At 42.8% G+C, this 14,996-nt stretch overlaps 1 pseudogene; it reads left to right on the top strand.

The window, feature by feature from the left end:
* LOC121282382 overlaps positions 1–14,996 on the top strand; it is an 82,010-nt pseudogene that overhangs the window by 7,823 nt on the left and 59,191 nt on the right.

Below are 14,996 nucleotides of genomic sequence, written 5' to 3'. Positions count from 1 at the left end.
CACAAAGGTCTTAGCGGTGGTTCAGCAGTAGCAATCTTGGCTCTGAGTCAGAGAATTATGGATTCAAGCCCCTCTGAAGGACTGGAACACACATTCTCAGTGAACACTCCAAGATATCAGTGTAATTCAGATCTCTTCTCATGCAGAATCTTGGACTTTTTCAATGTGATGACATACGATTTCTATGGGCCCTGGAGCTGCACCACTGGAGAAAATAGCCCTCTATATTCTCTTCCAAATGACAAAAACACCCTCAACCTTGACTTTAATGTGGTAAGTGTTCATGAAAATAGAATCCAATCATATTTATTATTCCCAGTGGATAACTATCTTCAAGCAAGTGGTTTGCAAGGCCCTTCTAGCATATACTTCCATGTTGTTTCCTGTAGAACTTTGCAATGAATCACTGGAAAGATCAGGGAGCTCCTGCAGAGAAACTGAACGTTAGATTCCCTACATATGGCCATTCCTTCAGACTGAGCTCATACAACAGCATCAGGGCCTGGACCAGCTGGGCCATACACCGGACAGGCTGGTGTATTATGATGTTATGATACTGTTACATATTATGATGTATTGATAACTATGCAACTTCTTTGTTCCATAAGATTTTATATTTGCAAATACTAATTAACCAAATATTGAATTCTGCTCTTGAACAAGAAACTCAAGTTTTACTGTGAGAACATCTGCATTACCTCAATAATATGCATTTCCTCAGGCAGATTAAGTAACATGTACCTTAAAAGCATGTGCTACCCCTGTGCAGTTTGAGTGATGAATGTTTTTGGGATATCATCATTTAAAAGACAGGCAACCTTACCTAAGACACCCCCATCTGATCATCTGTACCATGTATGAAGACCCTGCTGCCTCTGCCAGCATCACAACACATGGCCTGGCTCAGCTTAGGTACAAAAGGAGCTGGAGCTGAAACATGTGTCATCATACTCTGATGACATAATGCCACACCCTCCATCATCGGAAGGTGTTTGACTGTCTTACTCTGGCCATTGTTGTCAGCCTGGGAAAATACACAAGGAGGTAAAGTGGAGGATTTTACATCCCTAACATCCCATCTAGGAAACTATAAAGATACAAAGATTACAATCAATCCTGAGCAGTTTGTGTGCCAACCCCTTGTACTATTTCCACACTGTTGGAGGATGAGGAAGCTGTTGTTGTTGTCACCTCTTAAATCAATCTCTTCATCATGTGTGTGAGTAAACACCAGATGCTTCCTTGGCTCCCCCAGTACCTCAGATTGGGAACATGCAGTGTGAGGAGTCATTGATTATTTTTAATGAAAAGTAATAAATTTTCAACATTTGTATTTTATGAATTAAAATATTTTTCCAGCAGCAAAAAAGAACAGTGCCTCCAATTTGAGGTTTCTAACTAAGGGAAAACGATAGCTGCAAAAACCCAACAAAGGAAAAGTGATGTGATAAAGCTTGTCAGTGTAGATTGAAAGCATTGTGACCCACTGATCATTTGTGACCACTGATGATTTGAATGTTAATGTCTCACTCTTCTCACAGGTCAGCACATTTTGAAAAGTGCCACTATGAAATGGAATGCCCTACAGATGGTTCCAAATGCTTATAAAGGGATGGAATGGCTTGGATAGACAATGTGGAAAGCTTTAAAGACAAGGAATCTTTGATAAACTGATGTCCTTTTTTATTTGTTGCTTTGATGCAATATTTGTTATGATGTACAAACTAGCTTGTCCGATAAGCATTAGAATCATTATATCGATCAATTGAATAACTGAAACATTACACCATGACACATGGGATGGTTGGAGCATGCCTTTTGTTAAAAGTAAAAAGGTATCTAACATCAATGGTCTTGTATCCTGAGCCTCATATAGGTGATGGGGCCAAGGCAAAATCACACAGAAAACTGCCAGTGAGATGACACTATGAAAACAATTCATTCATGCCTGCTGAGTTAACTATTTAAGTGGGTTTTAATTCAAGGTGGATGGGATATCTTATGTGTTTTAACCACCATTTTTATTTCTAATTTAGTCCTTTACACAAGACTGTTGGGAGAAGTTCATATTTCTGTCTTTTCACCTCCTTGCAGCCAAGATATGGTCAATGGTAGAAACAGAGACAGTTTCTGAAATGACTCACTTCACAGATACTAATATAACAATATCAATGATATTGGAATATCTGTTTTAATTGTCATTACAGTAAATCTCCCCTGGTCTATGACAGAAGTTGAATAAAATAGTATTCATGAAAAGGTAGCAGAGGACCTTTGGACATTTCCACTATTTTAGAAGACTCTTTTTGTATTCAGCTGTGGTGTTTTGTAAATCCCAAAATATATTTGGGGTAAAAATTGCTTGATATCAAGGATTTGTGAAATTAATTTGTGAACAATGTATTCCAGGCTGAGTGGCTGAAAAAGAACAATTTTGGAAGAGCTATTGTGTGAGATCTTGCTCTGGGTGATTTCTCTGGTGCTTTCTGCAACCAAGGGCCTTATCCTCTCATTAACACACTGCACACTGGGCTTGGAATTTCTACGGGTAAATGTCAGTATTCTTTATACTTGGAGCTGATGACTTGTTGCTACCACAAAGTTAGCATGGACATCAACTAATAACTAATATAACTTAGCAATTGTTTGGAGCACCCAAATATATTTCAATTTCAACATTGTTAGAGGCACAGAAACTGGACTACTAGAATATTACTAAGCATTTACAAACATAAAGTTCCTAAAACAGGATGGATCCTACAGTAAAATACTGAAACACATATAAATGTTAACAGGCTAATTCATGAACCTGTGCTCGTTTGTGCATCAAGTGTATGAGACCTCTTAAATAATTTGAAGATATTCATTGTATTTTTGTGTCATTTTCAAGGTTAACATACCGAGATAGAAATTTATCATGTTTTTTTTATTAGATAGGCTTCCATACATCTGCCACACATTTTGTGTATCTTGGCTAAAAATAAAACTATAATTAAATCTCACTTCAAAATTTGCACTTCAACAAATAGATTCCAGTTACAATTCGCTATGTCACAAGGTTTCCTCAGTAACCCTTACTGAACTAAATTTCCAAGAAGCTCGTTCCTGACACCATAAGGAATTGAGTTCTATTGAAAGATTTTCAATGCAGCAAGAACTCTTGACTTTAAAATGTTTAACTTCGTATGCAACTAAATTTGAAGCAAGCAATGAATTAGTGAATTTTATTTGCTTCTAGGTTGTGCTCCATCTCAAGCAACAGTGTGACCAGTTGTTCCTTCTACTCATGCCCCTAGTGGTGGCGGAAGTGGGTGCAGTGGTTGCAGTGGTGGCGGGGGTTCCAGTGGTGGCAGCAACAGTGGCGGAAGCAGGTACTACGCTGGCAAAGCTAATGGTACCTATCCTGATCCGAAGGACAAGAACAAATTTTATGAATGTGCCAATGGAGTGACCTATGTGGAGCATTGTGCTGCTGGATTAGTCTTTGATCCTTCCTGTGTCTGTTGCAACTGGCCGTAATGAGAAAGCAGAAGGTAGGCTTGATTATTAATCTAAGTAACAGTTCAAAGCAGGCATTCTGTGGAGAATAATAATGTTGGGGTTGTGTAAAATACCAATGTAGCCTTTATTAGGAGTCCTAACAGAATGCATCAGCAGTTCAAAATAGATGGGCAAAACTTCACATAATGTAGTGCACTGCGTGTTCAATTCCAACAAATCCTGATAATTTGTGTCAGATGGATGTAGGTTCATTTTCCTAGTTTTGGTGGTGTTGAAATGCATGGTATGCTCTCACATTGGTGTTATTTTTATTGGTTCATGGGATGTGGGTGTCACTGGCAAGATCGTCTTTTTTCGTAATCATCCGTAATTACCGCTGTCTTGAACCCTTACAGTCCCCACAGCAGTGCTCTGGTGTCCTAGAGATCTGCAATGACATTTGCACAAAACAAGGTTACTGAGTTTTATTTCAGCCTAAGATGCTTTTACATAAATGTTTCAGAACCTGGTTGTGGAATTGAGGGAGTCTTTGCGTGTGCTCCTGGTCAGTTCTGTTGGGTGAAGATGTGTCATTGAGGAAGACGAAAGGAGAGGAAACAAGGAAAATATTACAATTAAAAATTGACCTAATATATCAGATTTTTGATGCTGCTGGTGTGATATTGAAATATTATTGTTGAATAAGAGAACACTAAAATACTCTTTATTTTTCCAGCCTGCCATAAATCTTCATTGGGCACCAGTGGAACTGTAACTGGTCTTCAGTTTAATTACTGAGGTGACACAGTTTTGTGGATAAAGATCTTTCATGTACCACAAGTTGCTTGTTTTTTTTAATGAATGAAATGATAGCACCAAGGCTGTGGGTCCTGATAACTTTCTGACCATAGCACTGAAGACCTGTGCTGTGGACATAGCCACACCCCTAGCCAGGCTATTTCAGAACAGCTACAGCGCTGGTAACTGCCCAGCAATGTGGAAAAATGCCCAGGTATGTTCTGCCCACAAAAGGCTGGATAAACTCAACCCAGCCAATTACTGCCCCATCAGTCTATCAAACAACACTTACTCAGCAATAACGTGCTGACTGATGCTCTGTTTACATTCCACGAGGGCCATTTGGCTGCTAACCTCGTTACAGCCTTGGTCCAAACGTAGATGAAAGAGTTGATCTCAAGAGAAAAGTAACACCAAAGCATCATTTGACCGAGTGTGACATTAGGGAGCCCTAGCAAACTTGGAATCATTGGGAATCGGGGGGAAAACTCTTCACTGGCTGGAATTACATCTAGCACAAAGGAAATTGGTAATGGCAGTTGGTGGTTAATCATCTCAATCCTGGGACATTGCTGCAGCAATTTCTCAGCTGCTTCATCAATGACTCTCTCTCCATCACAAGGTCAGAAGTAGCAATGTTCGCTGATGATTGCACAATGTTCAGTACCATTTACAAGTCCTCAGATACTGAAGCAGTCAATGGGGATATGCAACAAGACCTGGACAACATTCAGGCTTGGGCTGATAAGTGGCAAGTAACACAAGTGCCAGGCAATGACCATCTCCAATAAGGGAGAATATATCTGTCTTCCCTTGACATTCAATGACATTACTATTGCTGAATCCCCATCTATCAACATCTTGGGTGTTACCATTGATCTGAAACTGAACTGGACCAGCCATATAAATCATGCAGCTACAAGAGCAGGTCAGAGGCTGTGAGTTCTGCAGAGAGTAACTCACTTCCTGACTGCCCATAGCCTGTCCACCATTCCAGGTCACAAGTCTGGAGTGTGTAACTCTACAGTTGTTCAGATGAGTACAGCTCCATCAACACTCAGGAAGCTCAACACCAACCAGCACTTCACATGATTTGTACCCCATCCTCCACCTTAAACATCCACTGACATGCAGTGGCAGCAGTGTGCACCATCTGCAAGATGCACTGTTGCCACTCGCCAAGGCTCCTTTGACAACACCTTCCAAACCCATGACCTCTACCACATAGAAGGACAAGGCAGCAATTGCATCAGAACACCACCATCTGGAAGTTTCCCTCTAAGCCACACACAATCCTGACTTGGAAATATATCTTGGTTCCTTCACTGTTGCTGAGTCAAAATCCTGGAACTCCCTCCCTAACAGCACTGTGGGTGTACCTACACCACATGGACTGCTGTGGTTCAAAAAGGCATCTCACCACCAACTTCTCAAAGGCAATTAGGGATGGGCAATAAATGCTGGTGTAGTCAGCAATTCTCAAACTCTGTGAAAGAATAAAAAAACACACAATTTCAGTTGAAAAGAATTCACCAGTTCACCTGCATGAATTCGTTTCCAACAGTTCAATGTAGAAATAGACATTTGAAACTTTGACACAAACTTAAAATCACAGTATTCTGAGGTGTAGTGGTATTTTCACTGACTAGGATTCCAGAGTCCCTGGGTAATGCTCTGGGGACGTGGGTTTGAGTCCAACCATGGTAGATGATGAAATTTGAAATTCAATAAAAACCTAGAATTGAAAGTGTGATGACGACCATGGAACCAATGCTGATTGCCATAAAAACCCATCTGGTTCACTAATGTCCTTTAGGGAAAGAAATCTGTTGTCCTTACCTGGTCTGGCCTACATGTGGCTCCAGACCCACAGCAATGTGGTTGACTATTAAATGCTCCTGAACAAGAGCAATCAGGGGCGGTCAATAAATGCTGGCCTAGCCAGTGACCCTCACATCCCATGAATGAATTAAAAAAACTCTGATATTTACAGACATTCCAGCACTTCACAGGGAAAGCACTTTTGCGATCAACGCATGAGGAAAGTGGAACTGAATGAGTTTTGGTATTTGCATTCTACCGACATTTGGTTTCCCAAGGTTAAATGTTACTAATCATTTATGTAGTGGATTAATTAAATGTCTGTGAGTCAGATATGGGGTTGGGCAGAAATTTTAATTGCAGTTCATTTCTGATGGGGTAATTATTTTCACTTCGATTCTTAGTGACTTGGAGAGGAACTTGCAGGTGGTGGTGTCCCCATACGTCTGCGGCCCTTGTCCTTCTAGCTGGTAGGTGTCACGGGATTGGAAGATGGTGGCGAGTTGCTGACGAGTTGCTATAGTGCATCTTGTAGATGGTGCATGTGGTTGCCATTGTGTGTTGATGGTGGAAGGAGTGCACAGTTAAGGTAGTAACTGGGGGGGGCTGATGAAACGAACTGCTTTATCCTGGATCGTGTTGAGCTACTTAATTGTTGTGGAGCTTGAACATTACTTTGATGCTGCTTCCTCTTGTGTGGGTGGGATATAGGTCCAACCTTCAGAATATTGTGCTTCTGCATTTATCCACTCGTGCATCTGAATGTTTCTGTGTGAGTGCAGCTATATATGAGACGGGGGAATTAAAAAGCCAAAACAAAATAGTTTGTTAAGAAATAGAAATAGTTTAAATAAGTTATAAAAACAAAAAAACTGCGGATGCTGGAAATCCAAAACAAAAACAGAATTACCTGGAAAAACTCAGCAGGTCTGGCAGCATCGGCGGAGAAGAAAAGAGTTGACGTTTCGAGTCCTCATGACCCTTCGACAGATCTGTCGAAGGGTCATGAGGACTCGAAACGTCAACTCTTTTCTTCTCCGCCGATGCTGCCAGACCTGCTGAGTTTTTCCAGGTAATTCTGTTTTTGTTTTAAATAAGTTATATTTGGGTGTGTTAAGGATAAGGTTATGTCTTTAAGTCTAAGTTTAATTTCTATTGTTTTCTACTTGTGGGTTAAAAGGTGAAACCAGGGGCAGGATTTTCCCTTCGTCAGGCAGGTGCAGCGGGCAGGTCTGGGAGCGGCCGCAAAACAGACCTCCACCCGCGTTCAGGACCTGACCGCGATTTCATGCTGACCAATTAACGGGGAGACAGTGTGAAACTGGCACTGAGAACCTCAGCGCTGCCAGGGTAGGGGCGGGACGAGCACGAGCGCTAAAGTCTGCACATGCGTGGGGGGAGCGTGCACTGAGTGCTCCCTGAAGGCAGGGAACTGCCTCAGGGAGCTGAAGAATTTTACAATGAAAAATAAAGATTTTAAAAATAAGGGAAACATACGACTCAGTCACATGAACAGGGACATATTAAAAATGATGTTTAAAAAGATATATTTTTAATTACTGGTGGAAACCTCATCCAGCCGTGGATGAGGTTTCCTAAAGAATGGAAAGGTCGCCCGGCCTTTTGCCTGCCCTCCAACAGTAAGGTTGGATGGGTAGAGAAAAATTCAAATTCATTGTTAGTTTAATGGCCTTAAAAGGCCTGTTAATTGTCGGCAGGCGCGCTGCTGACTCTCGCGCCCGCCCGCTGACTGAAATATCGTACAAGTGCGCGATGACATTGGGTCGCTCGCCCGACGTTATCACGCACTAATTTACTCCAGATCTGATTGGCCGCGCGCCCGCCCATGGGATCTAAAATTCTGTCCCTGGGATCGAGATTCATTTTGAGTGGAGACAGCAGGTCTAAAACTCTGCTGTCTACCTGCATTTCTAATGAGTTTTGTGGCCCTTGGGGAAGTTAAAGCAAGCACAAAAGTAGGAAAAAATGTGAGCTTTTGTCTAGCAAAAGGGGTTCAGAGAGGCAGGCCCCACCCACCCACACAGACACACACACACACACACACACACAGACACACACACACATACGGGCAGACAAACACACACACAGACACACATACAGACACAGACACACACAGGCACACAGACACAGACACACACACACACACACACAAACACAGACACACACAAACACACACACACACACAAACACACACAGGCAGAGCAGTTGAAAGCAGTTTGAGTTCAGATGGAAGAAGGCACCAGGACAGGCAGGACATGAAAAGGGACAGAGAGTAGGTTCCAAACTAAAGAAGAAAGCCCCTAAATCCAGGTGAGTGGAATAGGAGAAAATCCCAAGAAGACCTGGTCAAAGGAGGGCCAGGAACCTGGAAAAGGTCCTGTTAAGTGCAGTTAAGAGTGAGGAGCAGAAGAAGTCTCCAAACTTCAAGCTGAAAGAGATGAAAGCTGCAGGAAGCAGATTCAAAACGACACAGGCTTGTGAAAATTCAGAAGGTCCAAAGAGACAGCTGAAGGTCTGTAACTCTTTGCTGTGGGTATATGAAGCAATGGTGTACTGTTGATGGTTGAGTCATTGAGAAAGAGTGCGTGGAAGAAAGCTTGAATGCTTGTGGTGACCCAGGGGAGAGGAACATCAGAAGGAGAGTTCGAAACCCTGGAGGTGGACACTTGTGGAAGATGTGAGAGAAAGCGTCAGTTTGAGAGAAGATTCCAAAGTGAGTTCTTACAGAGTGGATATTGGAAACCCACATGTGAAAGACGGAGTTCAGTGAAACTGATTGGCTCATGGTGTGACAAGTGTCTGGGGGAGCAGAGGTGAGGAGAGATTCATAGCATCTGTTTGGGATGGCACCTGTCATTTGGTTTCAGAGTATGGGGTGTCTGACCACAGGTTGCCAAGTGGTTTACATGGACTGCGCACTTACTGTGAACATTAGAGCATAAGATAATTTTTGTATCGTGTGTTATCCTTACAAATCTGTATATATATGTGAAGGAATAGTTGTGGGCGAGGGAGTATTGTAATATAGTTCATCCATTTTTGTTTAATAAATGTTTTATTCTTTTATGAAAAATTCATGAGCTGACTCCTGTGACTGTTCAGTAGCTACTCTCCACATAGCTAAACAAAAAACAAAAGTGACAATCTATCAAGCCAGGTTCCACCCTTAGAACTGGCTTGTCGAGTAGTAACATCAACTGGATCATAACAAGCCAAAAATGTATTTTTCTTACTTACCTTTTGTAAACTGAACGTATCGCCTCTCCTGCTGTCTATCAGGGGTCACATGATGTTCTGGGAGGCTCCGACCAATGAGCCCAAAGCGCAGGCAATCAGGGGGAGGGGCGGGGGTGGTTGCGTCTTCCTGACGAGAGTCCTGATCAAGCATGTAGCACCTGAAAAGCTCCCTGTAATAAAGTTTCTTGTTGAAACCTGCCTGCTCTGTCGAGTCATTACGTTTGGCGACGAGAGTAAAGTCGCTCTGACGCTGTACCTCGCCTTGTTACTGTGAGTACATCAGATCTTAAGAAAAAGAAAAGACCACTCACCAGTCATGCCACTCTTTGGCAGAATTGATCCTTATGATGTGACTGTGGAACACTGGAGCCAGTGTGTAGAGCTCCTTGGATTTTATTTCCTAACTAAAGAAATTACTGTGGAGGAAAAGCAGAAAGCAACCCTTTTGAGTGCATGTGGCAGTAAGACATTTCCAACCTGACAGCTCTGAGTGCACCCAATTCTAAGCCCTATAGTGAATTAGTGGACCTTGTGAAAACTGCACTTACAGCCGAAGCCATCTGTAATAATGCAGTGTTTTAAATTTAATTCCAGAGTTAGGGCCTGGGAGAGTCCATCGCAACCTACGCAGCGAGCTTCAATTTCGGGGACACATTAAACGTGGGACTGATTAGTTTGTTGAGTTCAGGATGACGCCATATAGCATTGTTTACTCCCCGAGGTCACCATCGACTTTAAACCCGCTCTAGAAATCTCCCTCGCCATGGAAGGTGCTGCGAGAGACTCGCAGGCTTTGCGACACACGCAACTTCCTGCGATCACACACTATCTGCACGTTCATGGAGTGGAAGCCCTCCCTGTTGACGAAGGCACCGGGCTCACCTGCTGGCGCCTTGATGGCCACATGTGTACAGTCTATAGCACCCTGGACGCAGGAGAAGCCAGCAATTGCCGCAGAAACTCTGACTTGCTATGTCTGGCTTGCCTGGTCCCAATGGAAGTGGATGAAGGTCAATGCACACCTAAACAGAGTGTCTGTGACCTGCTGGACACAAGTGTGGACAGCTGATTGGGAGACACCACAAAGATCACCCACTGATACCTGGAAGGAGCCAGAGGCATAGAAGTTGAGGGCAGCAGTGATCTTTAGAGCTACTGGCATGGGGTGTCCATCCACACAATTCACGGAGATCTCAGGCCCAATCATCTGACAGATATAGTTGACTGTCTCCCTTGAGAGATGGAGCCTCCTTCGGCACTGCACCTCAGACATATTGAGGTAGCTGCTTCACCACCTGTATACCCTGACAGCAGGATAGTGGCATCTTCTGAGGCCCCTTCCGCCTTGGTCTACCTCTTGGCCTGCTACCCCCTCTGCACTCCTTGTGCCTGCACCTGTCCCCCAAAGGAGGCTCCCTTGGAGGCTAAATGTGCACTCCTGGCCTCCTCCCCTTTCTAGCCCTTCCTTCCTCCTCAGAGGAGGTGCCACCAGTGGAGAGTTCAGCTCCCATTCCCAGGCTAAGGGAAGGCTTCCTGAAACCTGCAGGTCCAAAAACGATTCCTCACTGCAGAGTGCTGACCTGAAGGTTAAGAGTCCAGACAAAGCAACTGCTATGCGTTTTGGAGTATTGCAGATCACATAGGCGACTTTCAATAACTTTGAAAAATCAATATTTGAGAGAGTACACTCATGACCCCAGCGAGCCCTCTTATCCTGCCCGTGGATGAGGTTTATATAAATGTGTCCTACTTGCCTGCCCATTGCGCCCATGCGCCAACACGAAGATTGCACGGGTGCCGAAAAATTGGAGTCAATTGATGACTCAAGGGCCTTAGGTGGACCATTAATTAATGGGGGGGGGGGTGCAGCAGATATCATTGCGTGCCCGCCCGATGAAATATCGCGATGGCGCCTGGTGAAGTCAGGACACTCGCCCGACATCACCACATGTCATTTTATGTGCAGATGTGCAGGGCCCACCCCCACGTGACAATGGGGAAATTCTGCCCCAGGTTTTAAAATGTCCAATTTTCCCCTTAAACTTCAAACTCTTGATAACGCATCTGCAAACAGATTCTCTCACTCAGCGATATGTATTATCTGTAGATTAAATGGTTGCACTGATAAACTTCTCCTGAATAGCCTTGCACGTTTGTCTTGAAATTTGTCCAAAAACTTTAAAGGATTGTGGTCTGTATGAACAATTGTTTCTGACAAATTGTTTGCCACATAGATGTTAAAATGCTGCAATGCTAACACCAAACCCAACATCTCCTTTTCAATCGTTGAATATCTTCTCTGTTGTGCTTTCAATGTCCATGAAAAATATCCTATCGGCTTTTCAATTCCAGTGTCATATTCTTGTAACAGTATGGCCCCAAGGCCTATATCCCTTGCGTCAATGGCCAGCTTATATTGCTTGGCGTAATTGGGTACTGCCAAAACTGGTGTCGTTGTTAATACAGTTTTCAAACTGTCAAATCACTTATGGATCATGGGTGTGCTACTACTCTAAAAATATTGCACTTTGGTAAACACATTAGATGTGAATGGTTTGGTAGAAACATAGAAACATAGAAAAATTGAAGCAGGAGTAGGTCATTCGGCCCTTTGAGCCCCCTCTGCCATTTAAGATGAACATTGCTGATCCTCTATCTCTCCCCTTCCCGCCTTTAGAATCCAGAAATCTATCTATTTCCTTTGTAAATATATTAAGTGACTTGGCCTTCACAGCCTCTGTGGTAGAGAATTCCATAGGTTCACCACCCTCTGAGTGAAAAAATTTCTCCTCAGCTCAGTCCTCAAAGGCTTACCCTGTATCCTGAGACTGTGATCCCTTGTTTTAGATCCGCCGCCAGCCAGAGAAAACATCATCCTTGCATCCAGTCTGTCCAGCCCTGTCAGAATTTTATATATTTCAATGAGATTCTCTCTCATTCTTCTAAACTCCAGTGAATACAGGCCTAGTCGTCCCAATCTCTCCTCATACAACAATCCTGCCATCCTAGGAATCAGTCTGGTGAACCTTTGCTGCACTCCCTCTATGTCAAGTAGGGAAGGAGACCAAAACTGCACACAATACCCCAGGTGTAGTCTCACCAAGGTCCTGCACAGATGCAATAAGACATCCTTGCTCCTGTACTCAAGTCCTCTTGCAATGAAGGCCAACTTACTATTTACATTCTTAACTGCTTGCTGCACCTGCATGCTTGCTTTCAGTGAAGCCCAACGCAAACTGGAGGAACAACACCTCATCTTCCGACTAGGCACTTTACAGCCTTCCGGACTGAATATTGAATTCAACAACTTTAAGTCTTGACCTCCCCCCTCCATCCCCACCCCCCTTTCTGTTTCTTCCCCCTTCCTTTTGTTTTTTTCCAATAAATTATATAGATTTTTCTTTTTCCCACCTATTTCCATTATTTTAAATATTTTAAAATCTTTTATGCTCCCCCCACCCCCACTAGAGCTATACCTTGAGTGCCCTACCATCTATTCTTAATGAGCACATTCGTTTAGATAATATCACCAACTTCGACACCTATGTGTTCTTTTGTTCTGCTGTCTGTGACATCTTTTGATGATCTGCTTCTATCACTGCTTTTGCCTACAACCACACCACCCCCCTCCACTTCTCTCCCCCCACCCAACCCCACCCCCCCACCACCTTAAACCAGCTTATGTTTCACCCCTTCCTGGGATTCGCCTAGGTCTGTCGAAGGGTCATGAGGACTCGAAACGTCAACTCTTTTCTTCTCCGCCGATGCTGCCAGACCTGCTGAGTTTTTCCAGGTAATTCTGTTTTTGCTTGCTTTCAGTGATTGGTGTACAAGGGCACCCAGGTCCCTTTGTACATCAACATTTCCCAATCTATCACCATTTAGATAATACTCTGCCTTTCTGTTTTTCCCACCAAAGTGGATAACTTCACACTTACCCATTTCATACTGCATCTGCCATGTATTTGCCCACTCACTAAATCATCTTGAAGCCTCTTAATATCCACCTCACCACTCATAATTCCACATAGTTTTGTGTCGTCAGCAAACTTGGAAATATTACATTTGTTTCCCTCATCCAAATCATTGGTATGTATTGTGAATAGCTGGGGCCCAAGCACTGATCCCTGTGGTATCCTACTAGTCACTGCCTGCCATTCTGAAGAAGACCCGTTTAGTCCTACTCTCTGTCTCCTGCCTGCTAACCAATTCTCAATCTATGCCAGTATATTACCCCCAATCCCATATGCTTTAATTTTACACACTAGCCTCTTATTTGGGACTTTATCGAAAGCTTTCTGAAAATACAAGTACAACACATCCACTGGTTCTCCCTTATCTATTCTGCTAGTTACATCCTCAAAAAACAGCAGTAGGTTTGTCAAACATGATTTCCCTTTCATAAATCCATGTTGACATTGTCTAATCCCGTTGATATTTTCTAAGTGTCCTGTTATCACATCCTTTTGAATAGACTCTAGCATTTTCCCTATCACTGATGTTAGGCTAATGGGTATGTAATTACTTGTTTGTTCCCCTCCTCCTTTTTCAAATTGAGGGGTTACACTTGCCACCCCCCAATCAGCCGGGACCGTGCCAGAATCTACAGAGTTTTGGAAGATGACAACCAACGGATTCAATATTTTCATGGCCACTTCCTTTTGTACCCTGGGATGTAGATTATCAGACCCTGGGGATTTATTGGCTTTCAATTTCTCCAGCACCATCTTATTTAGTTATGCTAATTTACTTCAATTCCTCCTTCTCACTTGACTTTTGGTTCCTTAGTATTTCTGGAAAGTTATTTGTGTCTTCCTCTGTAAAGACGGAACTAAAGTGGTTGTTTAATTACTCTGCAATATCCTTGGTCAACTGAAGACATTGTGATTATGTACACTTGATCCACTTATTTCGAGGTTTAGCCATCCTACCAGTCATTGATAAAGTTCCATGGTGAGATTCAAATTCATGTGATGTCAACCTCACTGAAGATAGGTTCTGCAACCTTTTGTAATGTCAGGGAGATGTATTTAAGTGTGTGATTAAAAGTGCTTGTAACCCTTCTTCCTGAGGGCAGATCAGCAGCCTTGAGGGATTAATGGTGGTTGTGTTTCCTGAGTGGTGTGTTATGATAAGGTGGGTTGTATTTGCCAGGCTGACCAAATCCGCAAAAGAAACTTGGCCATGCTTTTACGACAATTTTGCAGTTTTTATTTAGTATGGGAAGATTTGTGCACTGAAGTCAGAAGTCATGAGTCTACTACCATCTTTAGAGATTTTAAAGATTAAATTAAAACATTTATTAAGAAAATAAAGAAAAACTTAATACAGACAAGATTACAGTTGCACAGTTAGTTACTCTTAACAGTTCCCAAAATTCCTACTTAGCCAGACTCCCCGTTAAATATCATTTTAAGGCTCTTATGGCATAGCAGCTGGTAAATGCCAAGCTGCTCAAATCCCAAAGGGAAACTTGAAGCTGCCACAGCTGTTTTGCAATTTGTATTTTATTTCAAGAGGTGTTCCTTGATTCAGTAGTAATAAGCCAACTGAGACTTAGAGGTTTTTTACAAGACTAAATTAAACATTTATTAATAACAGAAAACATTTTAAGCACATACACTGGTCTACAAATTACT

The sequence above is a fragment of the Carcharodon carcharias genome, chromosome 9 (assembly GCF_017639515.1).
Source record: "Carcharodon carcharias isolate sCarCar2 chromosome 9, sCarCar2.pri, whole genome shotgun sequence".
Taxonomy (NCBI): domain Eukaryota; kingdom Metazoa; phylum Chordata; class Chondrichthyes; order Lamniformes; family Lamnidae; genus Carcharodon; species Carcharodon carcharias.
Note: the sequence above shows the minus strand (reverse complement) of the source record. Positions and strands in the feature narration are given on the sequence as shown.